This window comes from Montipora foliosa, chromosome 13 (genome assembly GCF_036669935.1).
Source record: "Montipora foliosa isolate CH-2021 chromosome 13, ASM3666993v2, whole genome shotgun sequence".
Classification (NCBI taxonomy): domain Eukaryota; kingdom Metazoa; phylum Cnidaria; class Anthozoa; order Scleractinia; family Acroporidae; genus Montipora; species Montipora foliosa.
The window spans coordinates 1,486,918-1,514,417 of record NC_090881.1 but is presented as its reverse complement, the minus strand read 5'-3'; the positions used below and the strand labels follow the sequence as shown (position 1 = coordinate 1,514,417).

At 39.3% G+C, this 27,500-nt stretch overlaps 1 pseudogene; it reads right to left on the bottom strand.

Moving 5' to 3' along the window:
* Positions 1 to 27,500, bottom strand: part of LOC137982260 (dedicator of cytokinesis protein 11-like) — a 63,740-nt pseudogene that overhangs the window by 4,149 nt on the left and 32,091 nt on the right.

Below are 27,500 nucleotides of genomic sequence, written 5' to 3'. Positions count from 1 at the left end.
GGGACATGGATGGACAAAACTGGAGAGGATTGAAATGGATTGAATTTGGGTAAATTTGAAAAACGTCGGCCCACCTTTTTTCAAATTTATATCAGTCCATATCAAAATGTCATTTACAAAGCTGGAAAATCATTCTCAGTTGTTATGTGGCCGTGATTTTGCAAATGAAAGACTCTTGCTCTGCCAATTTGACGTTTAGAGCTCATAATTAACAAAATTAAACAAAATTGCCTAAAATAGCGTGACCTAGCCCCTTTAATGTAACATAAACGACATTCTTTCATCAAGACGTGAATGAACGGAAAAGTTCAAATTGTTTGCATTGGTAATCCAAAAAGGTTACTGTCAGGGTCTTACTTCATCTCCAATGTACTTGGCAAGCCGTGTTTTCAGCTGAACGTATTTCTCTTTCATATCTTCCTGGTACATTCTTTGATCTTCTTTTATCAACTGATCGTTTATTTCCAAAGCCTTTCCACAGCAAGCGATGAATTCCCTGAAATAACGATCAAGTTAAACAATTATTATAGTAGATATGAATGACATTTCCTTATACGCATAGGACGTTGTCATATGACAACAGTTGGACGGGACTGATTCAAAGGTTCGGGTAAGTTAAAATGTTAACATATGCCTCGATACAATCCTTGCACAGAGAATTGCCTGTGTAAAATATCATCGGCTTCACTAAGGTTTGAGTCTAGATTACTTCTTGCGAGTATCTTACATATAAGCCATTTAATTAAAATTATTTTCATCATCAATTCCTCAAAAGCAAACAAAAATGTTATAATAAACCCAATCGCGATCCTTTAACCCTGAAAACTGCTATGCTGCTGTTTCGCACAGTTTAGGCAGAAAAAGAAATGTTACAGACCGGTAAACCTGCTGGAGTTTTTCTATGTGTTTATGTGGATGCGATGCCAACACAGATTTGTCGAGGAACCCCTGTGCATACGCCAGCGGACCAGCATTCACCTGAGGAATTACAAAACAAAACAGAACATACTCAAAAGGTCACATACGTCACTGCATCAAAGACCATCTCATGAATATGAGAGGGGAATGAGGCTAGTACTATCCAAAAGTGTGCATGTGTGTTGTACTGTAAGGTACATGTCCAATGCTTTTAGCGGTGGAATACGGTCTCAGCTCTTTTCGTTTGAAAATTGATTTTAAAATGCAATATTAAAACCATTTAATAATGGACATGAAGCTCGTCACCATTCCAAAATAACCACAACCGAAAACTCTCACATTATGACCTGGTTATACACCGATAATACAAATTTAGCCGAAGGTTTTGTCATCGAGTCGTCTAGATCTTCTCGAAATCGATGAACAATCGCCTGCCCTCAAACACAAAATCACCCGCCCCTCCCCCCCCCCCCCTCCCTCTGAATACATGAGGCAACACTCGTGTACCTGCACACTGACACTGCCTTGTAAAACAAGCTGAAGTTTCTTCATGTCTGGAGGATTCTGTGTGATAACATTATTTAGCTCCTTAACTTTATTTTGCATCTCGTCGAACGCGACCTGAAGAAAAATAAATCACACGAATGGCACATTAAAATTACAATTAATATAAATCAACGTAGAGAAAAATCAACAAGGAAGATGAATTCGGAAGTTCAAATAAATTTCGATAAACCGCTTGGTCTTTTAGTTGCAGTCAATCATATTTGCGGCGAGAGGGGCTCTGAAATCGACAAAGTGTATCGAAACGCGCCAATTACAACGCAGAATTTGACCTCCTAACCCGTCCTGTTACAGTGGTTAGGGAATTTAAGCAAAGACGACGAAAAGCAAGAATGTGATTGGTTCAAAAAGAAAAATAATCGCGCTGCACGTGCCGCAAGCGTTTCACTGCATTTTTGCCGTAGTCCACAAAACAACGTGAAATCACCAAATTTTAGGTTTTGACGACAACATGAGCATACAGCAATGAACCGTTCCTTTTCTACTTTTACTTTTAAACGGTTCGAACCTATCTAGTTACTTACAGGATAGTTCGCCCGTACTGCAGATGGGATTAACCGTAGTTTTTCGGCTGTAAGGCGCAGCATTTTTTCTCAAAGAAATTGCTTGTTGGCCCCAAATGTGATCTTAACTCAAGGTGCGTCTTATAGCCGAGTATCTTTTTGCGACAAAACTCCTTAGGTCCATTGTCGCCATCTTGCACGTTAAACTCGTCCCAGTCTTCCCCTTACTGCGATTCCAAAATGGTGGCCTCACACCATCAATGTTCGTGATGATGGCCCTCAGTTCTTAGCGTTGTACAACCAAAACACCCGCAAGAAAGTACTAATAACAGCAGGTTATTTCAGAACAGCAGCTTTTTCTCTAAATTCTAGTTGAACTTCCTACTGCATTGTTCTTGATCTGCGATATCACTTATGATAGCGCTAAGTTATATTTTGTAAGGTCAACTTTACTTTAGCCTCAATTTGATTCATGGGCATTCAAGTAATGGTGTTGAAACTTAGAAAGCATATTAAAACTTCGGCGTTGCATGGTCACATTTTTCATAGATTCTCTTTTCAAGTCGCAGATGTGCAAAGAACGGTAAACTCAAGCAAACCACTGTCAATTAAATTATATGCTAGTATTTTAGTTATGTTTTTTGAGGTCACTTTACTATCGCTAGTTGCATGCATCTGGTTTGCGTTCATTTGACTGTCCTAAAAAGTGTGCGTCTTCTTCGATAAGCCAAAGAAAGGACAATATACTAGTAGTTAAGTGTAAATATCATTGCTGTATTCGCCACTCTTGACTGGCTGAATTTACTTTAGTTTCGCTTTGGTTAGGACAATGAATTGAACTCGTTCCTTGGAACTAGGGTAACACGAACTAACCTCAACGGGTGTCAGTTCGTATTGCTCCTCTTGGACCACAAGAATTCGCGTCTTTATGTAAGGAAACGTGTTGGATGCTAGAAGAGAACGTGCAAAACAAAAATTAACATTAATTAACACTTCGCTTCGTGTATCAGTGACTAGTAATTAACTGAGTACTTTTCTGGAAACCCCGATTAACCTCCCTCATTATAATCGACTCACAGCTAATGTGCTCCGATATCAAACATGGACCGTACAGCGGCTGTCAGAGGTGGCTATTGGGTTAGTTTAAAAATACCATAATACTCTTTTGTTTGCCCTCCAAACGTTTGCATAAGCATAAGCATATGCAAAGGTAGAGAAAATAAAGACAATGTATAAGCAAACTTTTGGAAGGCAAACAATGCGTATTATGGTATTTTTAATCATAGTGGCCTATGTACGCTTTCGTCCCGATGTAGTAAGCTGTACTCTTCGCAATTCACTCCCCAAGACTGCATGAAAGATGGGCGATAAACACAGCCACCTATTCTATTCTAGATATATCGTACAGTTGCAGCATTACTAGTTTATTCCACACCCTTTTTGACCGCCTATTCCGTCATTTTAAACGCTTTTATCCTTTCGAAGCAACCCAATTCACCCCCTCCTCCCCCCAGACAATAGAGATCTCTAGATCGGAGGAGGGAGAGGACTACGAGTACGAGTTTTCCGTTCTGAGCATGCGCACTTCGAAACATGTCGGCCTCCGAACCTTATGCGCATGCTCAGTACGGAACACTCGTACTCGTAGTTGTCCTCGTCATCTGATCTTAAGGTCCCTATTGCTGAGTCGTAATTCCTGTGATCTTTGACTCCCAAACGGGCAACACAGAATGGGGAGGGGGGTATTTTTGCAAATGTATAGCGTGGTACAAATAGTCCTGTTATTCTATATCTAAAAACTGCTGTATAGACACAATGTGTCAACTCATTCTCAGCAAGTAAGTGCTTTCTGCGCATGCTCAAAAGGCTAAATCAACTTACTTGTCAGGATAGTTTTCCTCTTGCATTGTTCTGTTAGGCTGCCATGTGCTTTGCCACCGCAGGTAAATGGCGTTTCATAGATAAATCGCCTGATGTTGTTCTTACGCTCAAACAAAGTGGGTCTGAGTTCCAACTCCTCATCGTCGAAATACGGTTGCACGTAGGTTATCTGCAAATTTCAACAAATGCAACACGGGGACGGCGAGGTCATATCGGGGTCCTATGAACTCACACGGGGCGAATTATTACACAAGAAAAACTATCAACAAAGAGTAATCAATGTTCATTAATATTCTTTCTTTTCGTCATGGTTGCACTCGCACAAAAATGTAAGGTAACTAATCCATTCACCCCTTCCGGGATATAAATCGAACTCACAAGTGGCCAAATGGCTCGTAGCCACTTGGTCGCTCCGCTCGGGCGCAAATGATGCTACTCGGGCCACAAATAAACTATATGCTCTCCAAAAGTCAAGTGACTTTCCTGTTAGCTACCCTTAGTCAGTTGAACAAACATAGAAGCTACGACTCTTGATTTACCTTCATGTTTCAGGACTAACACAAAAAGCCCTTAACTTCAAACGCTCTTATAACGTTAAAAGTCCATAAAATACACCAACAAAGCCGACGAAACTAAGAACAAAGTCAAAGCTTCGATCGCTTCGTAGGAAGAACGCTAACATAGCGAAACTGAAATGTGGCCAACGTCTTTAAGTAGGAGGAAATGCGTCATAAACGACGCAACAATACAGAAGCGTGAGAAATGCTTTAATTTTGGACTTAAGCTTGATTACGCAAGTGAAAAGAAACGGTAGGATAGCGTACTCAAGTTATCAAAATATACCTGAATGTAGCCAATCTTTGAATCCAACGTTTCTGCATGCACCTGAAAAAAGAATCATTTTTACGTTAGGTTTTCAGGCCTCTAGGCTTCCATCCGTCCACTGCTTCCAAAGAAAGACACCATTCATTCACCTTTGCAGACTCCATGATGAGTTTGACGTTATCTCTGCCGTGTTTTCTGCAGTAAATTTGTTCCAGTCTATGTGAAATCTCTGCAAGACCCGTGATCTTCGGCTCCTTGTAGATAAATTCCTTCCCGTCATCATCACCAAACATCTGAAAGAGAAAGAAATTGGTCACGAGGCCATGCAAGCCAACGTCGTTTTTAGGGACCGAGTTTTTTTTAGATTTATTTTTTCGCGAAACAAGACCCTTCCAAATAATAAGAATTTATTACCCATGGGATTGAGAATGGTTACTCGTGCAAGCCACATCTTATTTAAATAACTTTTCTAAAAATAGCTTGTTCTACATGGACCCCAGTATTGGCCCCAGTATTCTTGGGTTTCACTCACGAGATCAACAGGCATGTTTTTCAACGAAAACAAAAGAAGACGTTAGCATAACGAGATGCTTCCGTGAAGCATACACTGGGTTGCCTGTGGTACATGTAACAGAAAATCAGAAGGCACTGAATTGTGTGGTATTGAACTACAGCATTCCAGTCTCTGAAGAATAACAAATAAAAGAGAAGCGAGAAACATTGGCTTCTGGGCTGACGTGTTGATAATTTTCAAGTTCCCTCACAACTTCTTTTCACCACAGGTTTAAGCGTGCCCTCTGAGCACCTGACAGCTTTGTAAAGTTCGCTGATGTTAATTCTCTTGTTCGGCGGGGTTAGTATCTGGATGGGAGACCAAAACGATATACCCCTCAAAACAGAAGCATTGGACCGAAAATTCTATTTCAACATTAACAAATGCGGACCAAGCAAAGAAATGATGTTGTTAGCTTGCTTTATGCGAAACAAATATTGATGCAAAAGTAAATAAATAGTGATACAAAGTTTTTGGGAAGAGCAGAAGGAAGTTTTCTGGACGGTCGATCGAGAATAAAATATTTTGGCATCAGCAACAACATTTATGACATGAAAACAACATTAATTTTTAACCCCGAATATAAAGTTACGATCAGCGACAAACATTCTGGGAGATTTTTGCTATTGTAGTTTTGGCTGCACAAGTAAAAGCGCAAAATCGAAAGTGATATCGGATTCAGCGGCCGCCGTGATGAAGTTACTGCGGTGTGTTTACTCGCGAAACAGTGAAGCATCTATGTCAAATCATCATTTGACACAGATACCGGGTTTTTGTTTTTGTTAGTTTTCTTTTTCTTTCAAGTGTTATAAAGTTTGTCAAGAAATGTGCGAATTCAACACAAAGATCACAATCGCCCAACTCTTCAGGTTGACAGTCAAAATGTTACTCTCCAAGACGAGGTTATTTATTGCCAGGTAATTCAATCGTTTCGGGGATAGCAGCTACTTTACTATTCATCAGTGTCAGATTTTTTTGCCGATTTTGGGGGTCATTTTGTTGAAACTCAAGCAAGCTTCCAACAGACCTGTTTATTTTCGTTACACTATACCACAAAAATGCTCCCGTATCACATTTCAACACACGTATGCAAATTTGTTAAGCTCGAAAATTACACAACATGATATTAAAGTTCGAAAAGGCTGGAAATATCTCGGCAAAATCCTTTTCCAGCGAAAAATTAATCGAAACAAACAACATATTTACTATTAGAGGAAAAAATACCTTCCTATTTCAATTGCGTGCGTGCAAACAAGAGATGAAATTAAATACATTTTTGACAGTTCACATCAAACCCTTTTCGACTCGGAACGCTGACCGTAAATAATGAAGCACAAAAGCGACAACAACTTTCATTCAAATAATTCTTCACTGTCACATTTCCAAATATTTTACACCTTTGCAGACTTGAGTACAAAATACCGGTAAATGTAAATTGTCAGACAACTAAGATGTGACTTGAGTAAACACTGTGATGCATTCTTGTAGGCGTTCGATTCCTTCAATGCTAATATGTTAAATCATAGTTAGTAACTATGGTTAAATCCATAAAAAAATTGCTATTTGATTTCCGTGTTTTATATAATACCAAGTTAGTAAAATATTAGAAACAAAGCTCACTTGATATCCAAAGGCGAAAAATGAAATTGTTGTCGAAGACCATTACTCGTCTCTTAAAATCCAGATATTTATTTTTCAGCGCTGTCTTGCTCATCCAATTGACGATACATTCTTGAGCTCAATGAGGGTATACTTTGTTTAAAGATCCACTAAAACGCCATTCACGTCAATGACTTATTAGTGAAATTTTCAATTGTTATACCGGAAGACTGTGCAGAGTTGAGAACAGGTAAATACAAATCTGACAAATAGCGAGACAACTGAGATAACAGATCCACTACATGGATTCCTCCTCTGTCTTTGTTGAACCCATACTGAGTTACCAGAGAACTGTTCATTTGGTTTCAGTGTTGTACAAAACACCACACCACAAATTTTAGGAAGACAGCTCACTTTGATTATGGCTCGACGGGCGACAGATTGTTGTCGAAGTCCATTACGCGTCGCTTTTAACATTCGACCGCCTGTCTTGTTCAGTATCCAATTCGCTTGCCATTATTGACCTTCATAAGGGTACATTTTGTTCAAAGATCCACTAAAATGCCATTCGCGTTACATGACTTTCGACGCCATTGCCGGTTAAGTTAATCGTTCTAGTGTGTCTACCAGAGAAATCTACGCATTTCCCACTACCCTCTCGATCCTAAGAAAATACGCGCAGAAGGCTCTATGCACTAAGACACCACTTAGCAGGGGAGTGACAGGCAAGACTTTTACCGACACGGAAAAAAAGAAAAAAAGGAAAACGAAAAATAAAAAAAAACGACGAAATGAAAGACAGATTCCGACTGGGTTTGCCATAGCAACCCAGTAATAATAGCTTTCAATTCCCGGAGGATTGGATCGGGACACCAACATGGCCGCCATTGCATTGTTTGGGGACACCAACATGGCGGCCGTGACGTCATGTAAATCCAAGAATTGGCCCCTGGTTATGGGCTCCTGAATTGGTCGAAATAACGTTACTGAGCTGATGCTAGTGACGATTAAGACAAGAAAAAAAAAACAAACAAGCAAAACAAACTTAGTCGAGCCATTGAAATTTCGTTGAAAGTTCAAGCCTGACCTGGAGTAACGTGTCACTGGACCTTAAAGGTAGTCATGCTATGTATTCAGATTTGGCGTTAATCGCGGTCCCGCAAATTAGGCTTAAAGACCGAGACACTAGTAGACAAGTCGCTCCGTGAGTACTACTTGCAAACTAAGTCGCTGCGACACGGCGCCTGTTCGTTTCACATGCAGTGATCTTGAATGAGGGGGAATGTGAACTAGTTTTCTTATTCAATATAGCAGACCATATGACGCTCTCTTATTGGTTCATTTATATTCTGTCGCAGCGACTTGATGCCGGAAGTGCACACGCTGCGACAACGCTGCATGCGCTAATTTTGTCGCTGCGATCAGTCGCACTAATTCAAACTGGTTTGAATTCGTGCAACTGATCGCACCGGCAAAATGCGACAACGATTTTCAGAAAATTAACCGTGGCACACGAGGCGAATTGTTGCGACGACTTTTCCCGGGGACGTGTCGCAGCGACTTATCGCCTGGTGTGTCCCGGCCTATAACGCAGGAGAGGCTCAATCGATTTTAGCTGTCAAATGGAACGCCGTCCTAAGACGTTTGTTCCAAAACAGGACAAAAAAAATCGATCAGTTCATGAAGCAGTTTTTTCGCGTTCTCACATAAACTTTATCTAAACATGAAATTGAAATTACCTGTCCAAAGAAAGCAACCCTGAAGTACTTGCCAAGCAGTCTTTTTCCAGTGCCCATCACATCAACAACTTTCTTGTAGGCCTGCGCTAGGCTCTCATATGCATTGGACAGGCGCTGGATGTGAAACAATACAATACTCAAGTCAGGATGTATTTTTATCTTGTTTATTTATAAACTTCAATGGTTTCCAGACTATTTATGCCATTGTATAGCTTGCCGCAATTTAACAAACATCACTGAACTCGTTTAAACATACCGCTTCTTAGAATACCCAGAGTCATACCAAACAATGTAACGAAAGAAAAAGTTGGCATCAAATTGTTGAATACCAAATATATACTTAAAGCCCTTCAGTTGTTCTGATCTTTCGAAGAGAAGACGTTGAATGTGGCTCAGTAAGGTATAGGGAGTTTTAGCAAAGACGAGTGCTACGACAACGAAAACGTCATTCCAAAATAAAACTATCGCAAGTATTTTGCGAATATTCCGTCTTTTTCACCTTGTACAATACGGGCGAACTGTTCTACAAGTGGACGGGTATGAACGGTTTTAAAACATAAAATGAATGGTTCATTGTTACATGCTCACGTTGTCATCAAAACCTAAAATTTGGTGATTTCATGCACGTTGCTTTTTGGAGTACGGCAAGGAGGTGCACGGATATATTTACTTTTATAACTAATAATATTCTTGTTTTGAGGCGTTGTCGTTGCCGTAGCCGTCGTCTTTGCTTAAATTACATTAATCTGCTTAATTTGATTTTGCGTCAATGATATCGACACCGTAAAATCAATCAAAATATCCCACGGCTCAAACAAACACAAGCCATGCGAGGTGTTCTAAGAATTCATGACGGATACCAAAGCTCTGAACAAAATCAGTGCAATGAAATTAATTTGTACCTTGATGGAATTAATGGATGTTACGGTAAGCGGAATCCGCAGAAAGTCTGGTATTTGTAACTGACCTTGCAACAACCTAAGCGATAGCCAAAATATACAAGATGGACACCAACAGTGAACCCCGTCTTACCCTAAAGTCCCTCTCTTGTTCATAGATAGGAATCGCTAGTTTAAACACTTCACCCATTACTTCATACCGCTCCGCTCGCTCGAGATACTTGGCACATTGCTCCAACAAATCAACCAGATGACGCTGAATAAACAACAATGACAGCCAAGGAAAAACTGAGAATTCTAACACAACAAAAAGGCAATTCTTCATGGTTCCTTAAAACGAAACAAAATGTGACCACGTTAACAGCATCCCAAATCAATAGAGTACCCACCATATCTTACTCGAATCACTGAAGTAAAAAGTAAACAAACATTTTAATTGACCGCTCTACATAGCCCACTTTCTGGGCCAATGACAGAACAGAACAACAGCGACAACTTTAAGAATAATATTAAATGGCCAGAGGCAAACCAAGTTGCTATTTACAAGTGCAGCCGAGAGATTGAGCCAAGGACTACCAGACGCATCAAATTAAACAAGTGGTCGGAACGGGTATTGAACCCGGGATGTCCGGACCTCAAGGAAAGCACTCTAAACTCTGGGCACTTATCTTCAATTAACAAAATGAAAACGTCATGATCAAAATTGTTCTTCTTGAATTCTGTATGATATGAGGTCTTATTCATTGCTCAGATCGTATTCGTGCGAGAAATTAAAGGAGTGGAAATTCAAGTGTGATGTCAATGACTCACTGGCCTACAACAACCTTCACAATTTGTTCCTTTCGTCAAAGGAATCTCAGAAAAAAAAACGTTGTCAAAATTGAAAATTCACACAAGTCAAGACACTAACCACCGTATATCGCTGTTCCATTGACATTCCTTCATCGGTCTTCATAACACTCTCGTCCGCTACTACATTAGGAGACACTTGAGCAAATGCAGCGCAACCAGGGGTATAAGTACCTAAATAATGGACATAGAAAGACACGAATTCGTTAATAGGCATGTGACGATGGAGTTCTGAAAAAAAATAGTGTACTTTAATAGTCACACGAAAAAGTAGAACTAATATCCATAGCAATTCGAACTTTAACTTGCTGTGCCGAAAAAGATGAAGTAACCCTCGGAAATGATCAACATGCTCGATGCCAACGTTACGCGATTCCCTTTTATTTTCTTCAATCTTTATGGGTGTCGTATTTTACTAGCAACCACATCTCCTCTCAGGGGGGCTATTTACGTTGTATCGTTTCTATGGAAACGATGCGTTAAACGAGGAAACATTGTTGCGGAAGCAAGATTTGCTTCCCGGGAAGCAAAACTGTTTGTGAATTTATTCTGAAAAATTTTGCTTCTTAAGCAAATGTTTCCTCGTTTGCGCGCCGAGGAAAAATTTCGGGAAACAATGTTTCCGTACACAACGTTTCCTAGGTTTTCGGGAGCCTTTAGACGATTTTAGTGAATCAAACAGATCACACTTACTTACACAGTCTACTCAAAAGCAAAGTATATAATTTCACTCAGTCACATGAATCATAGTATTAAAACCATATGCTCGTATCCTCAATGTGTCGCTTTCTTTCTTTCCTCAAGTCGCCATGTTGGATTATAATGACTAGGCCTTTTTCGATCTATTCAAATTCAGCCGGAAAGAGAGGTCTAGAGGACAATGACAAAGGAGAGTGGATGATATGTAAATATTTTTCACATTCATTCCAACGTGTTCCTTTCGTTTTTGTCCTCACTGCCTCAAGAAGAAGCTGAACATTTGATATTTCGAAAATGGCCTATTAGAAGAAGTGATACATGACTGAAATAGCCTGCCTCAGAGCCATATAAGTTAAACTTGCTTCTACCAAGTATTAAATGCATGGAAAACAGATTTCCAGTAAAGCATCGTGTAGGAAAGTTAGCTCATTCCTCAATAAGAATTAATAATAACTAAACACAATGCTAATAATACTACCTCTCTTGCCTTCTACTCATAATTAGGTGGCTAATCGCTTATGGAAGAGTCAGTTGATTGTCGCATTTTCTGCGTCTTACCTTGTCTCTTCAGGTATTCGGCCACCAAAGCAGCTGCGTGGATGTAGCAGTGAGCAGTCTGCAACAACAAAACCACAATAAACTGAATTTTCTAAGAAACGTTCTCAAAGACAATAGACAAAGTTCTCAAACAACACAGGAGCAGCCTATGAATATAAAGTGACATAAATGGCTTTACGAGGGAAAGACCAACCAAACAGACAATCACTAATCTTTTACCCAAACCTGGTAACTCTGAGTAGTAAATAGGCCATTTTCAAAATATCAAATATTCAAATTGATAGTGAGACAGTGAGTACAAAAACAATAGAAACACACTGGAATAAAGGTAAAAAATATCTACATATCACCCACTTTCCTTTTTCTTTGTCCTCTAAACCTCTCTTTCACCCTGAATTTTAATCTATCGAAAAGGTTCATTAAGAAGTTTCAGAGTCACGCGAAGAAACAAAGCGGAATTACCTCGGAGAAATTCTCATGACCCTCGTGAACAGCAGCCATGTGCTCTAACCACGTCTCTCGCAATTCCGGAGTACTAGAGTAAGACTTGGCCAAACTGTACTGAAGATCCACTAACATCTCAGGGACATCATCGTATTCCTAGAAGGCACAGTCAATAACTGTGTTTTAATTGGTTTACACAACATAGAAGAAGTTTTACGAAAGACGAATCCGAATTTTTTATTTTTATTTTTAAGATAAGACCCTGACGGTTCATAACGAATGACTTGGCTATTCAAATGAGGCTTTCTTGGTGACAGACGGCTGCTACCTCGGGTTACACACACAATAAGGTAACCTAACAACTGTTTTAACTCTTTAAATAATTATGAAAAATCAGAGACATTTGTCCAAGAACCAACCTGTTAAAAGCGGAATATTAAGACCAAATTTCGAAAGATTTGAAAAAATAAAAACAGAAAGCACGAAAGATTAGGACGAACCTTCCACCTGATTTCCTCAGATGGAAACCCCTTACTAATTTAAATAGAAGAAACTTCTCTCTAAAGACAGACTTCGCCACTGAAGAATTCAGGATTGACGATACTATATAAGAAACTAACTGTTTACAAATTTTCATATTCTATAACTCACAACACCTTTTCCATAAACAAAGCTAAAATACACTTACTTCTTAATTAAATTCGACAAAAAAAAAAATTCCTTTAAGTTGCCAAATTTGCAAGAAAAGACAAATTACCAGAAACAAAGCTTTGCGGGAACTAGCTGAACTCAGCAGACACGGAGAAGTTACAACTGGAAGAACAGTTAGCTGATGAGCTGCAAGCTCCTCAATCGCATGAAGCCTCAACTTCTTCTTCTTGTCCCTAACTGCCCATGTTTTACTCCACACCTCGTTTACAATGTCCTCGTAAGAAAGTGTTGGCAAAACCATTCTCGAATTCAGTTTTGGTTTGATAATGTCTGACTTTTACCACGGCAGAGGCGTCACAAATTTATACTAATCCAAATCCAAGCTTGTTTGCCTTAGTTGTTTTGTCTCAGAAATGCGAAGGGAATCAGATTTCGTTTAAGATTTGAAACACCACGTTGTCACGTAGGCCACGCAAGAGATACGTTCTGTTGATAACACATAACAGGAAGGACTGCACGGTAACATCACACGTACTTTTCCCCTCTCTTGTCACATAAATATTGGGGCCTCCACGAGATGATAATGAAGATATCGATATCAAAGCCGCGATACGATGCAGTCTCTAAATCGACCCCGCGATACAATAACAAATATCGAGCATTTGTGAGATCGACAACCTGAGGTACCAAAGAGGAAGACCTGCAGCAATGATTTTATTTTTCATTTTCTTAACATTATAAATGGTTCAAAAAGAGCTAAATAAACTATGCTTGCGTGAGAATTACAAAAAATGTCGGAAAGGGATAGATCATTCTATCATGCAATTTCAATATCTCTTTCCAATATTGCCATTCGTATCGAGAGAACAAATACCGTGATTCGCCGATACATAGTTGATTCAAAGCAATTGCATTAAATATCCTGACCAAGTGATATTTGTCGCGATAAACGGCGGTCAATCAGTAAAAAATCTACGATAAAAATAACACCAGAAATCGCAAAGGTAAAACTTTAATTTGATTTTTTTTTTACTGCACACAGTGATTGATTTCACCCGCTGGGCTGGTGTATGGTTAGTAATGATCTTTTCACGCCCTTACCGTTAATTTCTTCTCATTTTCCGCACGTACATTAGAACGTTGCACAAAAAGACAAGCACGGATAGATACTAACTTGCTATCCGGTCCCTCGATGCGCTTAGTTTTTGTACACCTTTTTGTTAATGAAAATTAATTGCAGAAATCTTAGAGCTTTGCAAGGAGGCGTCTTTTTAAGCTCTGAAATTACCTTAAGGCAGTTTTTGCAATTGGGAAAAAATTGAGAAAAATAATGGTATTTAAATTAAAACACTATATCAGAGTAAAAGTACGCGTCTTTTTTCTGCGATAAAGTCGCAAAAACGTAGCAATCTGAGCGAACAAGTTCTCGAATTTAATCGTCGGTGAATAAAAACGGAAAGTGTAGCCTTTAACATAAATAGAAAAATCAAAGGAAAACCAAATCAATCAGACTAAAATTCATATAATGTGTTTACCAAGTTTCAAAATTGAACATTTGAACGCTTAGGAAGATCCTCAAAATTCAAAGGGTAGTTGGAGAACACTGAAAAATTCTCCGGCGTATTTCACGTGCATAACGTTTAACTTTCTATCTTCAAAGGAAAACATTTCAGTCAATTCATGAACTTTGCAACTGTTATGTTGTCTCTGGTCTTAAAAGCATGTTGAAAGATCGATTTTTCAGAATACTCAGACGGTAGTTTCACGAATCGCTTTTGGAGATTTCGAGAAACAGGTACCTATGTGACACATGCAGGATCACGCTGTTGTTGTACTTAAGTAAGGAACTACATTTTTCGGTTGATAGACCATTCAGACATCACAATCTTTACTCTCTTGCCAATGTAATGTAACTAAACTATCGGAAGATGGTTTAGAGGGAAGATCTTTGTAGATAGTATAAAATTCAAAACCTTGGGCGATATTTGCAAATTACCCCGCGGCAACCAACCAACATCGACTTTAACATAAGTACTTTAACCTTTATTTTCCTATATTCGATTTATAATTTTAGACACAGCTTTCGTTCTTATTGCATGAAAGGCGACACAAACCAGATTCATCCATCCACTGATATCACAAAAAAAAAAAACCGCCGGACCAAGGTAAAAATGACGAAAGCTTATGCAACCTGTTTGAATAAAATACAAAACCACAAAAAACCCCAAAAGGTGAGCAAAATCACCGATGAACGCGAATAACAATTTCACACGCCACGGTTCTCTGGGAGAAAGGAAATCGCATCATCACTTCCACTCCTCAATGGATGTTTAGGAAACCTTACAATGACACAAAATTACACATAATATCCGCCGATGTTAGTTGCTGAAAATACAACTCACCCCACCCGTCCACCCTCCTGTTGTCTCCCTTCTTTTTGTAGTTAACTCGACCGGAAAAACTTTCCCTATACCGTAATACCAATGAGACAGAAAAAGAAGAACTGTTTATCCTTGGTCCTACGATACGAAGAGTTCAGATTCATCCATGTTTTGTTGCCTTTCCGGTTATCAAGGGGCAAAAGGGCTGAAGTAAATGACCAGTCTTCAGGTACAATGTACTACTAATAAGTCAACTCCACCCATCCCACAGCCTCCACAAAACATCGTCCACACCAAATTTGCCTGCCTGCCTCCCCAAGTAAAATGATCACGTGGTACGAATAAGGGCCTTGCACTGAATGAGCAAGACGGACAGCAGCTCACCTTCATCTGTGCAGTCGCTTGCAAAACAGTGTGGATCTTCTTCGTTAGATCTTTAACTTCAGAGGTAAACGCTGTATGCTGAAAGTGAAGATAGAAATTCCGAAAACATCAGCAAAGTGAAATGGCAATGTTCCGCGGAATCGCGCAGCTTTGTGAGAACTTCCCAATGGACATACATAGGTATAGAATGAAGACTAATTTACAATAATCTACATTTGATGCTAACTCCAGTGCAGCTGAGAGGATTAAAAATTGGTTCATTGAAACAGAGGATAACTGTTCTTTAGTAAGCGTTAAAATTCCCTACTAGTAGAGGTCTCTTTTCCTTTTGCGTTCGCTGGGCTGACGAGTACTGGAAAAGACACCTCTGCCATTGGTCGAAACTCACTGTGTTGAGCATGCACGGCGGTTACTTAGCGACCATACCCTCACGTGATACTTCATGTTGTGTGGGCTCACTCAACAACAGCGGAATTACTATAAAGGAATGCGCAGGATGAACGGCGGTTGGATCAAAATGAATGTCGATCCACGGCAGAGGTCTCTTTTCCCGTACTGGTCTGCAGCCCAGCGAACGCAAAAAGAAAAGATACCTCTGCTAGCAGGGACGTATTACATGATCTTGGTCTTACTACTCAAAAGAAAGAGAGAGAAAAAGAAACACAAAGAAAAACAATACCTTCATGCCTTTATCTTCAGCAGCATAATTCTTCAACGCCTGGAGGCAGTTATTGACAGCTGTTCGGTTTAAACCACTAGCCATAAGCTTAGAGACTGCCACAATGACCTATCCATAAACACAGACATAAAAAGCAGCTCTCAAGGCGTGACCACAAAGTACACAGGATGGCATAATTGAAGAACTGGTACATCATGATTTCGTCGTAACGCGCAAATGCACAGAGTTAAGGTGAAATGAAACTAAGTTGATAGTTAATCAGTCGGTTTATTAAGACATAATTATTTTCATGGCTCAATTTGACCGTCAGTGACTTTTGACAAGTACACATGTGATATTCCTTAGCTATCTTTACAGGGCTAGTGCACATTTGTGTCATTCATATAAAGTAAGCATGATGAAATCAAATCACAAATCAAAAGACGTTATTTAACGAGGGACACATATTTGCATCTTGTGTACTCTACCATGCGGCCCAAGAACTACAAGAGCTCAGTGGACAGAAAGCCCAAATTCAACAACAGTGTTTTCTTTATTTTTATTGTAGCGGAGCTCTACTATGTCAGCACAGAAAACAGAAAACAAGTTAATTGAATTGATTGTTATGGGTACATCGATATCAGCAATTAAACAAATGAAGCCACTTTGGCAGCTTGCCTTATTAGTCTTGGCATGCCTATGTTGTAATAAAAGTATTGAATTTAAAAACTCAAACGAAAGACAATTTCGGTGAAAGATGCGAAAATATTGAACACGAATAACTATGCTGGTGTAGAGAAGACACTGACTCGCCTCCTCCCCGAGTCATGCTCTCTTCCATCTCCCCACCCCCCTAACCCGAAAACAAACTTAAATGTAATTGTAAATAAATACACAAAACGATAAATAGGATTGCAGACGATATTACGTCTCTTTTCAGTTAATTTTAATACAGCAGAGAAGCTCAACGTTTCGTAAAGTGCAGGTGCTACAAATCTTAGTACCCCAAGCGAAGTGTCTGAAAAAAAAAACGGTAAAAACAGCAAAAGCATGCGAAAAAAAAAATGTTCCCCAATTTGCATTTTTCAGCTGTATTTAATTTAAAAGCTGAAAAGAAAACCACTTCGAGTCGCAAGCTGTGAAAGTATTGCTTAAAATTCACTGAGCAGGGACAAAGGGGATACTCCCAGCTCAAACCCTCTCCCCACAAAATAATAAAGAAATAATAAAATAACAAACAAAAATGTCAACTAAAAGCAAAGCATAATGTCTTCTAGATTGTAGATCCTATTTGTGGGGCCGATCTCCAAAGCAGACTATTCAAACATCACTGACACTAATGACAAAAATCACCTGCCTGCGATTCGGCAAATACAGACAGAGCTTTTTATCAAGATCGCCCACGCGCGAATAATTGGATGATAAAGGAGAAAGATCTTTGGTCGCGACAAATGAGTGTGTAATTTCATTCAACACGGGAGGAATGATTCGGTTTAACAGGTGAAGCCGATTTTAATATGAACCAGCAAAAATTCATGCAAACCGGGAAAAATTGGTTCCTAACCTAAGTCGACTAAATTTTCAATTTGACTTTTTTTATTTCCCTGGGAGGACAAATGAATGCTCTCTAAAAATGCTAACAAAATGTTTCTTGTTCAATTGGTAAACAAACAACTCACATAAGTGTTCGCGTTTATTTGCAATTTCGCATTATAAGAGTTACATAAATCAAGACTTTGAGATAAAAACAGGAAAAGCTATAATACAGCCGTTTTAAGCCTGGTAATCTGGAAGCAAAACAAGCCTTACAATTTACTTTTGCATTCAACATACTCCCAGCAAAAAATACTAATTACATATGGGAACATATGAAAGGTGAAGAAGTTTGTTGACGGATCACTTCTCTCCCTGTAAAACAAGATCGTCTTTTTAATTTCTAATTTTTTTCTTTTAATATGATGACATGAGTACAGTGGTGCAATGCAAGGGATAACGTCTCGATACTGAACTATTCTGTATATGCTCTGCTTCGGCTTGTCTTCGACCGACCCTGGCAAAAACTTGGAATTTAATCTACGTGAAAATGAAGATTGACTGGAGGAACTTGCTTTTACTAGCCATTTGTTGTCCTTTTTTTCAAAAAAAAAATGTAGCTTATTTATATACACCTTTTAATATTTGTTTATGTTGTCTTGCCTTGTTTTACTGGATTTCCGTAGTCTCTGATGGTCCGCCGAATGAAGCCAAATTAATCTATGAGAACGATTTGCTGCATACGACACGAAGTCGACGATTCAACGTGCAAATTTTAGTTAAACGATTGCATTCCCGAACCTTTACGACAAAATTATGAAAGTATTAAAGCAGCAAATTGCGCGAGTTGCAATGTACACAAAGGATTGACAAGGGCCTTTTAGCCGTGATCAGAAACGGAAAAATGTCTGAATGGCAAACACTGCATAGTATAAATGCAACTTAAAAATGACGCTGTGCATTCCACAAACCAGAAGAAAATAATGCAGCTTCGTTGGACATTCTAAAATAAGCGCTGAATATTGTAATATCACACTTACTTGCCAATGGACTCGATCACAACCTTGTGCTCCAGAGAATTCAAAATTACTTCTCATCAGCAGATAAAGAAACGAACAGGCCTGTGACGAACAAAGATCCCAGTAGTGAGTATTTCTGAAGGGATGCATGTGTTTTGAAGAAATATACTTGATTGCGCCTAGCTGTGCCATTCATGACCTTTATGACAGTTACAAAAATTAACAACACTTAATGATTTCAGGCGTTTTATCTAAAATGACTGCTAAAATATCACAAATAGTTAGATTACGTTTCCTTGCCTTAAACCACGTTGTACGACTTCAACTGTCCGAAAAGATCAAAGTAAAAAAGCAATGAAACGTTGCTAAACCCTCAAAGCATCAGTTGTGTAGGAACCGAATGTATTACAATGTTATTACCTAAATGACATCTACCCTTTGAGGGGCATTATTTGTGAAATTAAAGCATGCTTAGAAACGCTTGCATTGGTTGCTCACAGAAAAAAAAAAGGTAATGGCAAGTGACAAGTGTACAGCTCTTAAAATCTGAACACACCTGGTTCCGCAGACTTTTCAATTTCGAGTTGCAGCAACTCAGGATCTATTAAACAGAGACAAAGACAGAAACAATAAATATGAGGTGGATTAAGACTAGACCATGTCAAACCAGAACGAGAGAGAAAGTATCGCTGTTTACATGAAAATGCCATTAACATAGGAGTGTTGCAATGAAAAAGACGAAAATGAACAAGGAATGGAAAGCTAAAACTCCGGCAGTGCTCACAGTAAAAGATTTCAAATACAATACATAAAAATAGAATTAATGTGCAGAGTACATTTAACAATTATTCCAGCAGCGCGTGACATCAGACAATAGAGAAAGCGCTTAGTGGCCCATTTGATGAAAAGCATCGGCAAATCCTTATTTCTAAAGGTAAAATGTTGTTTCCGATAAAACGTTAATAAGACATTTCAAAAAATTAGCTAAATTTAATAAGCGAATAAGCTTTAATAAGCGAATAAGTGTCCCCCTGCTTAATATCACTCAAGTCTACGAACAACCCCTCCTGTAAAAACTACCTGTGACGGAAACCAGTATTAAAGTTAACACTATTGGCCCGTTTATGGATTCGAACCAATCACCTGGCAGTATGACCACTTCTGATAAAAGTCTTCACACAGAACTGAGAAGTGCAATAGACAATCTACTCGCGCCCAAGATTATGGACACCACCTGGAAGGCGCAAACCCGGTAGACCGAAGACCACTTAGCGGAGAAACATCATCTCCCAGCTTAAACAACTAGATATCACCTGGGGCGAAGCGCAACACCTTGCACACAACCGACAAAAGTGGAGGCGATTGATACTGGCCTTATGTCCCACCGGGGACGAAGAGGCCTAACTAACTAACTAACTAACTAACTAACTAACTAACTAACTAACTAACTAACTAACTAACTAAGTCTACGAATACAGACAATTAACATAAAATAGTGTCCCTATACTCTGCTCACGAAGGAGAGATTAACAGCTGCATTTAACCAAAACTAAATGTAACGCTAACCGAAATACTTCCCTCATTGTTTGAAACAAGTAGCAAAATGGCTTGGACTCACGTTAACAGGACTTGACGAGTTAGGGGATATTTACATGAGACCGGCATGAATTCGTATCGGCCTTCATACACTTCTTCTTATGCGTTTACATGAGACCGACCTGACCTCGTCTCGGTTGCGGTCTGAGTTCGTACCGTTCTCATGTAAATTACAACAAATCTCAGACGGGGTCGAGGAATTTCAAGCCAGGTATGCTTTCGGGTCCGCCATATATTTATTAGACAAAAGATATCATTTTGTCCCGAAACCAGGCACCAAGCATTTCGTCCCGGTTTCATGTAAACGGCTGCAAAAATTTCATACCGGTACAAGTTCATACCGGTCTGAGTTCGTTCGGTCTCATGTAAATAACACCTTAGATACTATATGAGAATTGGTCGCGCCTCTAATTGCGTGCATTTCTGGACATAGGTGACATTCCCCTGGCGGAACATCTCAGCCAGTCCAATTGGTGTCAGAAAAAAGCTAATTCTGACGAGTTAAGACTGGTTTATTTACAAAGAACAAGGAGTTTATCGAACAAAACTCTGAAAAGAGTGTTATCTCTAGCCTGCTTCAATTAACTTCTTATACTAAAAAAAAAGATAAAAATACAAATGAAGTTTTGGGATCTTCAAGTTCAAGAAGTTTTTTGCTTGGCAGAGAAGGGAGGGAGGGGAGCGAAAGGAGGGGGGGGGGGGGGAGGAGAGGAAGGGGGTTATAACCGAAAAAAAAACCCAAACTGACGAAGGGAGGAAGTGCAAGTCGGCAAAAACCGTGCATTTGAGCCATACATGTTCAACGGCTTGGAGTGGGCTTATCGCTTATCGTCAAAGAAACTTCCCGCTTAACTTCTGTTTACAGGAAGATGGGCTACAAAGCAAGAAAATCGAGAAAGCTCCTCGCCAGAGTGACAAAATTCCGTTCTTTCCTGAACAGGGAATAGTCTTCTTTCTTTTTTCAAAATAAAGGAAAATTCTACGTACCTCGCGACAAAGATCCCCACAGTAACTCGCACTTCCCCTGTATAAAGCGGCTGGAAACTGTGGGTAAGGTAATGAAAGATTGATGGAGAATGTCAAAGACAGAAATATCACAAAGAGAAGGCAATTCCCCATTATCGAGCAAGCGGCTCCGCTTATTTCCCTTCCGTTAATGGTCATGCAACCGCAACTTTTACCGCGATTTTTACAATTCCGAGGAATCTGACCTTCAAGAACTACGCGCCGAACTGTGAATGCATTTTGGCTTCCATCAATCAAATTTCCGAACATAACCTCGAATAGCGACTCCGCCTCCGGAAAGTGGACTGGACTTTTTGTTTAGTTCACAGCTCCAACACCATTATGATATCTTTTTAGAGGTTCTTCAGTAAGAAGATTGGTACAGATTCCGTCACTTTTCATCGGCGTCGAGTTCGAATGTACGAATGAACCGTGGGAAAGATGCTGATTGGTAGGTTACGTCACGCATCAATTGATTTCGGCGTCAACTCTCGGCTTGGCGTCGGAAGTTTGATTGATGGAAGCCAAACCGAAGTTTGGCCGTGCCATCCCGAAGAATTATGAAAATTGCAGTGGGTCTTCTGTCCTCTCCGTTACTTCTCCTTAAGTATATTTTCTTGGCAGACCTGTTTTGTTACACACCCAGAACGAGTAAAAGATAATAACAGAAATGCAGACACAATAATCGTGTTTTTCCCCCTCCCACAATGCTGATGCTAACACATTGCAACCACCTTGACGATCCTTGATGGTCGGAAGAAATTTGAGTGCAGCTTTAAAGGTAACCTTTACGGCTAAAATGAATACATGGGTGAAAGTGACTTGAAAGTGATTCAATGGCGACGTTCCACTCCACCGCTTCCTGTTAAGATTGCACCAAATTGCCCGCAAATTGGCAAGCTAATTCGAGAAGGCTGAAAATCACACGTACTGCGCTGCGACAAACCGAACTAACGAGAAATCGTCACAATTATTCCAGATGGCGTCTCCGCGAAATTTTGAAAACAGAAATAGGGTAAGCGATTATGATATTTATTTACTTGGTTACAAATGCATTCTTCGAAAAAAAAGGGTCAATAAATTTGATTGTAAACATTATTTAAAGAGGTTTGAAGGCACTTTTTGACTGGTGCCATGTAATATTAATCACACCTGGAAAATAATGAAAGATTTGATCTTCAACCAATAAATGTGATCATTGAAAGTGTGGCCGTTCTTTTGGTTCCAGCCGCTTATTATGCAACTGAGAGGGGATATTTTTTCAAGGATACCCTAGCAACTAACACTGGGTTCATATCGTTCTAATGGAAATACAAATGATCAAAAGTTGGAGTTCTATAACCATCACATAAGACTTAAAATGAGCCACGATTTCAACAAATGGTTATGTACAGAGAGAAATGAAACTAGACAGGACTGAAACTAGCACGCAACCTTGATCGGCACTTGGCCACGCTACTTATAACAGTGTATACTGACCTTGTTGATGTAAGATCTCAAGCTTGCAAATACATGTCTCATCATGAATTCTGATTGGGGAATCTGAAGGAAGCTCAACAGTACACTAAACACCTGATAAGGAATAATAATAATAATAATAATAATAATAATAATAATAATAATAATAATAATAATAATAATAATAATAATAATAATAATAATACATGAGAAATGAAATGATGGTAGAACCAACTGGGATCTCGGAAAAAATCCGAGCCCCAGATGGGATTCGAACCCAGGACCCTCCGTGATCGAGTCGGATGCTCTAACCACTGAGCTACTGGAGACTCTATAGCGAGCAAGGGTGAAATGTGGGTATTGACTCGAGCTGCATCACGCAGCTACAGAGTCAAATGACCGACAGCATAGCTCATAACTGCATCGCGCAGTCACCTTAAAGCATATCTGAGATGCGGTTGGCCGCATCTCAGATACGGCTCAGATGCGGTTGGCCGCATCTCAGATATGCTTTAAGGTGACTGCACGATGCAGTTATGAGCTATGCTGTCGGTCATTTGACTCTGTAGCTGCGTGATGCAGCTCGAGTCAATACCCACAGTTCACCCTTGCTCGCCATAGAGTCTCCAGTAGCTCAGTGGTTAGAGCATCCGACTAGATCACGGAGGGTCGTGGGTTCGAATCCCATCTGGGGCTCGGATTTTTTCCGAGATCCCAGTTGGTTCTGACATCATTTCATTTCTCATGTGTTTATATCATTCTCACAATAATAATAATAATAATAATAATAATAATAATAATAATAATAATAATAATAATAATAATAATAATAATAATAATAATAATTTTTAAGAAGCAATTCATTCCGGGATCTTTAACCCAACCAAAACACAAGCCACCCGAATTTCCAACGTAACCATACTCAAATTTGAAAGATTTTCCAGGCGAAGAGAATGAAATTGTCAAGTTTCCACAACTTTCCAGGTTTCCCATAATCACAAACAGCCCAGCACTATGGGCCTTACATGATTTTATGAAAGATTTCAGGAGACGATTCAGGGGAACGAGTTAGTAACTAAACATACCTTCTTCATCAAAATATTGTCACCCTCATCTTGCTCCAGCTGGAACTAAAGCAGACAACAAGGCCGTCAATTTATGTATTCTTGGCTAGCACTCACGTGATTAGCAGGCCATGTGGTGTACAAAACAAATGCAAAATGTCGCTCGCGTTTTGCATAATACTAATGTTCAGTACACAAACATGGCCATAAGTTACAAAATGCATGAAAAAGTTCATGCGATTTTTCCATCGCTTTTTTTCCATAGCAACTTCCACTCTATAACCTATTTATGCAGCAAGGTTCCCATAAGGGTCTCGCCCAAGGTTTACTTTTTGGCGAGCGAAGCGATATCCCAGTGGAGAGCTTAATAAATATTAACAAATATTAATAAAGCCAATTAAATGCATAATGAATCTTGCAGGAGACCCCAACGATGGGCTTACTCAGTAGCAGGTTATGAACTGTAAAATTTGGGATTGGTGTTTACGGGATACAAATGATGCATATAATACTACCCAAATAAACAAAGCGGGGTGTGAAACCTGGGACTTCCGGGTTCCACGTCATGAACACTCGAATCAGTTGGTCACGTTGCCTTGGCAGTAAGGAACTTAAGCAGGAGACGTCTTTAAGCCACAGATACACACCGGAAGTAACCATTTCTGTGCCTATCAGTTTTTTCAACTAATCATCTCTAATACAGAAAAACATACTTAGCAATATAAAAGTGGTAGAGTCAAGACAAAAATTAATAATGAGAAAGGGGCTTACCGTTTTAAGCCCCCAAATACGACTGACATTCGTTCTTTCACTTACCTTAAAATGACCGCAAAAGAGTTCAATCGTATCTAAAACAATCAGACCAACTTCGTTCGCCAGATTACCCTCCAACAGGACTCTAGTTTGAATGTCCATATTCAAGCCTAAAGAAGACAAAGAAGGCAAAGTGTGTTACCCAGAGAAAGAATGCTATGATTTAAAACAAGTCAATTCAGCATAACTACAAACTTTATTCATCAGGAAATCGTCAGAGCCTAAAAATCTTCCAAGGTGTTTGAATCTTGCGGATCGAGTTCCCCATTCACATGTTATGTAATGTTGCGTTATAATCTTTCTATATTAGGTGGACTCGAAAGCCTTGTTGGAGAGGACAACGTTTTGAGCAACTGTGGCGAGTTGCACTTGTCACGTTTAATTTGATTGGTTACATAACTCATTTTACAATAATAAAACGATAACTAGCGATCCAGAATCCGATGCAAGATGGTACCTGTGTCCCCGTTTTCCCTTTCTCACCAATAGTTTTGTGAGTTACACTTCTGGTGCCCGTTGCTCGAAGCCTGGTTAGCGCTAACTGTTGCTTAAGAGGTATCAAAACCTATAGGTTTCCATGGGATTTAACGCTCGTTAGCGCTAATATGCTTCCAGCAACCCTGGCCTGATGGCTACAAACGTTATGGAAAAAACCGATAGAAAGAAAGAAACCTAACGGTTGCCAACTACCAGTAGTAATTCACTTCCAAACGAAGTTTTCAAGCGTTTGTGCCTAGCGGTGGTCACCTGGATTACTCTAGGATTTTTCTTGTTGTGAACTGGCTTCCCGTTCTTAAAAGAAATTCAAACGAGCCCAAATTATTCTGTAAACTAGGCTACCCAGTGCTCAAAAAAAAAAAAAAAAAAAAAAAAAAAAGAAACCAAACAAACAAAAGATTGCCTAGAGTCATGAGCTCTGTCTGAGGACAAGAAACCGAGAAAATACGGTGGCATTCAAACCTGACGTTTGCGGATCACCTACGAAGCGGCCCGTGATATAAAATACCTCATAAAATACCTCATAGCAGCTAATTTTTACCTCCACTGCTTGCCGCTCTCGAGTGACGGGTCTTTCCCTGGTTGGACACACCCCCTTGGTATTTCTGTTCAAGGAACTGTTTGGTTGTTTCGCTGTTTGTGCTGCAACACAGTGTGTAAGTAGAAAAAGAATCAGAAAGGAAGTCACCATGAAAAGATGATGAGTGATGATGATTGGATTTTAGTGTCGGGTTATCAGATATGTCCAGAAATGCACCAACTTAGACGCAAACGTATTTCACTAAGCGTCACATAGCTCTTCTCCCTAACTTCAACACAACTTATGTCTCGGGTTATAAGGTTGACGCAAAAAGGCAAACCGGTGAACCAAGGCAATGGTGAAAAGACATTTACGAAAGACGTTTGCATTTAGTGTTATGACTGAATTACAATGTATCAGAGATTTAACAAACGTTTAAACTGTCAGAATATATAATTACACTGAGGTAATGGAATTAACACGTTGTTTTAACTTGGGTGTTCTTGAAAATTAGTTGCCACATATTTAAGAAGTCCAATCTTAAAAGAGGCAAAATACGGCGAGTATTTTACTTGTTAAACTTTAAAGATTGTAAGGTCAATGAAAATTTATCTTCAAAATACCTGGCCTCTTTCAACAGATTAAGGTCGTTATCATTTATAAAGTTACACCAGGAAACACAACTTGCAAATTAATGAGAAAAGAGTACGACCCGTATTCATACTTTGCATTGTGCGATGGACGCCATAACGCTTTGAGGAAATCAAATTCCCTGTTAAAGCACAAAATGCATGAGGTTAATAGGAGATTACCACAAAGTGGATGTACGCAAAGGTATTAGACGTTTGAAGTTCATTACACGTGTTTAGATTAACGTAGCATTGCGTTTCTGAACATTTAGCACAGACTAAGGCCCGTTTTAAACGTTGCATTTCACATGTACCGAATCTAATGCAAATGAGAAAAATCTATTGTTTTTTGAGCATTAGATTCGGCACATGTGAAATGCGACGTTTAAAACGGGCCTAAGGACTGGGTGGTTTTGGCGACCTTTAACTAATTAATTAATTGAGGATTGTTCAATCTGGGTCATTTACTGAAGCAAAAAAACTGCATCACATACACCTTTTTCCAAAATCGCCTTTGTTTAAATATTTTGTTTTTATTCAAATTAGCCCATAATGCCTCGTTCTTAAGCTTAAAATTCAAAAGAATATTTTGCCTTGAACGAAACATCAAGGTCTAATTTGAATAAAACTAAAGAATATCTAAAAGACGGCCTTTTTGAAAAAGGTGTAAAGGCCCCGTTTTATAGGGAACAATGTGGATCAATCGCCCACCGGAGCTACCCTTGGTGAGCCACTTTATTCTTTATTGCTTGCAACATGGCGAACTATATATGACAAACAAAAACTCAGCTCGATTCATTTTTTTTTTCTTTTCTCGCCATTTTAACACTTTGGCTCAACTTGGTCACTAACGTAAGGACAAAGTGAACTAGCTGCTGAAGTTAACTCGCCACAGAGGATAAGCAAGGGTAAATTGACTCAAGGGATATGGATCTATGGTTAGCTGAAATTAGGCAATGGGATCAGTCTTAAGTCTGTAAAGTGTAAATCGTTGGAAAAGGTGTTTCTGTTTATGTCTTGGGAAGCTCTTCTGGCAATGGAGTGATAACCCAGAAGCCATCGAGTTCACCGTTTCAGTCACGGAAAGGTAAAGCAAGAAGGACAGTGTGCGATTAAGCGTGAAGTTACTTGATTCATTTGCTGTTTGTAGTGGTATACAACAATAGGTTTTGAGAAGTCAGTACACGAATACAAGAAATTTTAGTTTCAACGCAATTTTTTGTCATGTTTCACTATGGTATACTTTTTTTATGATTTACT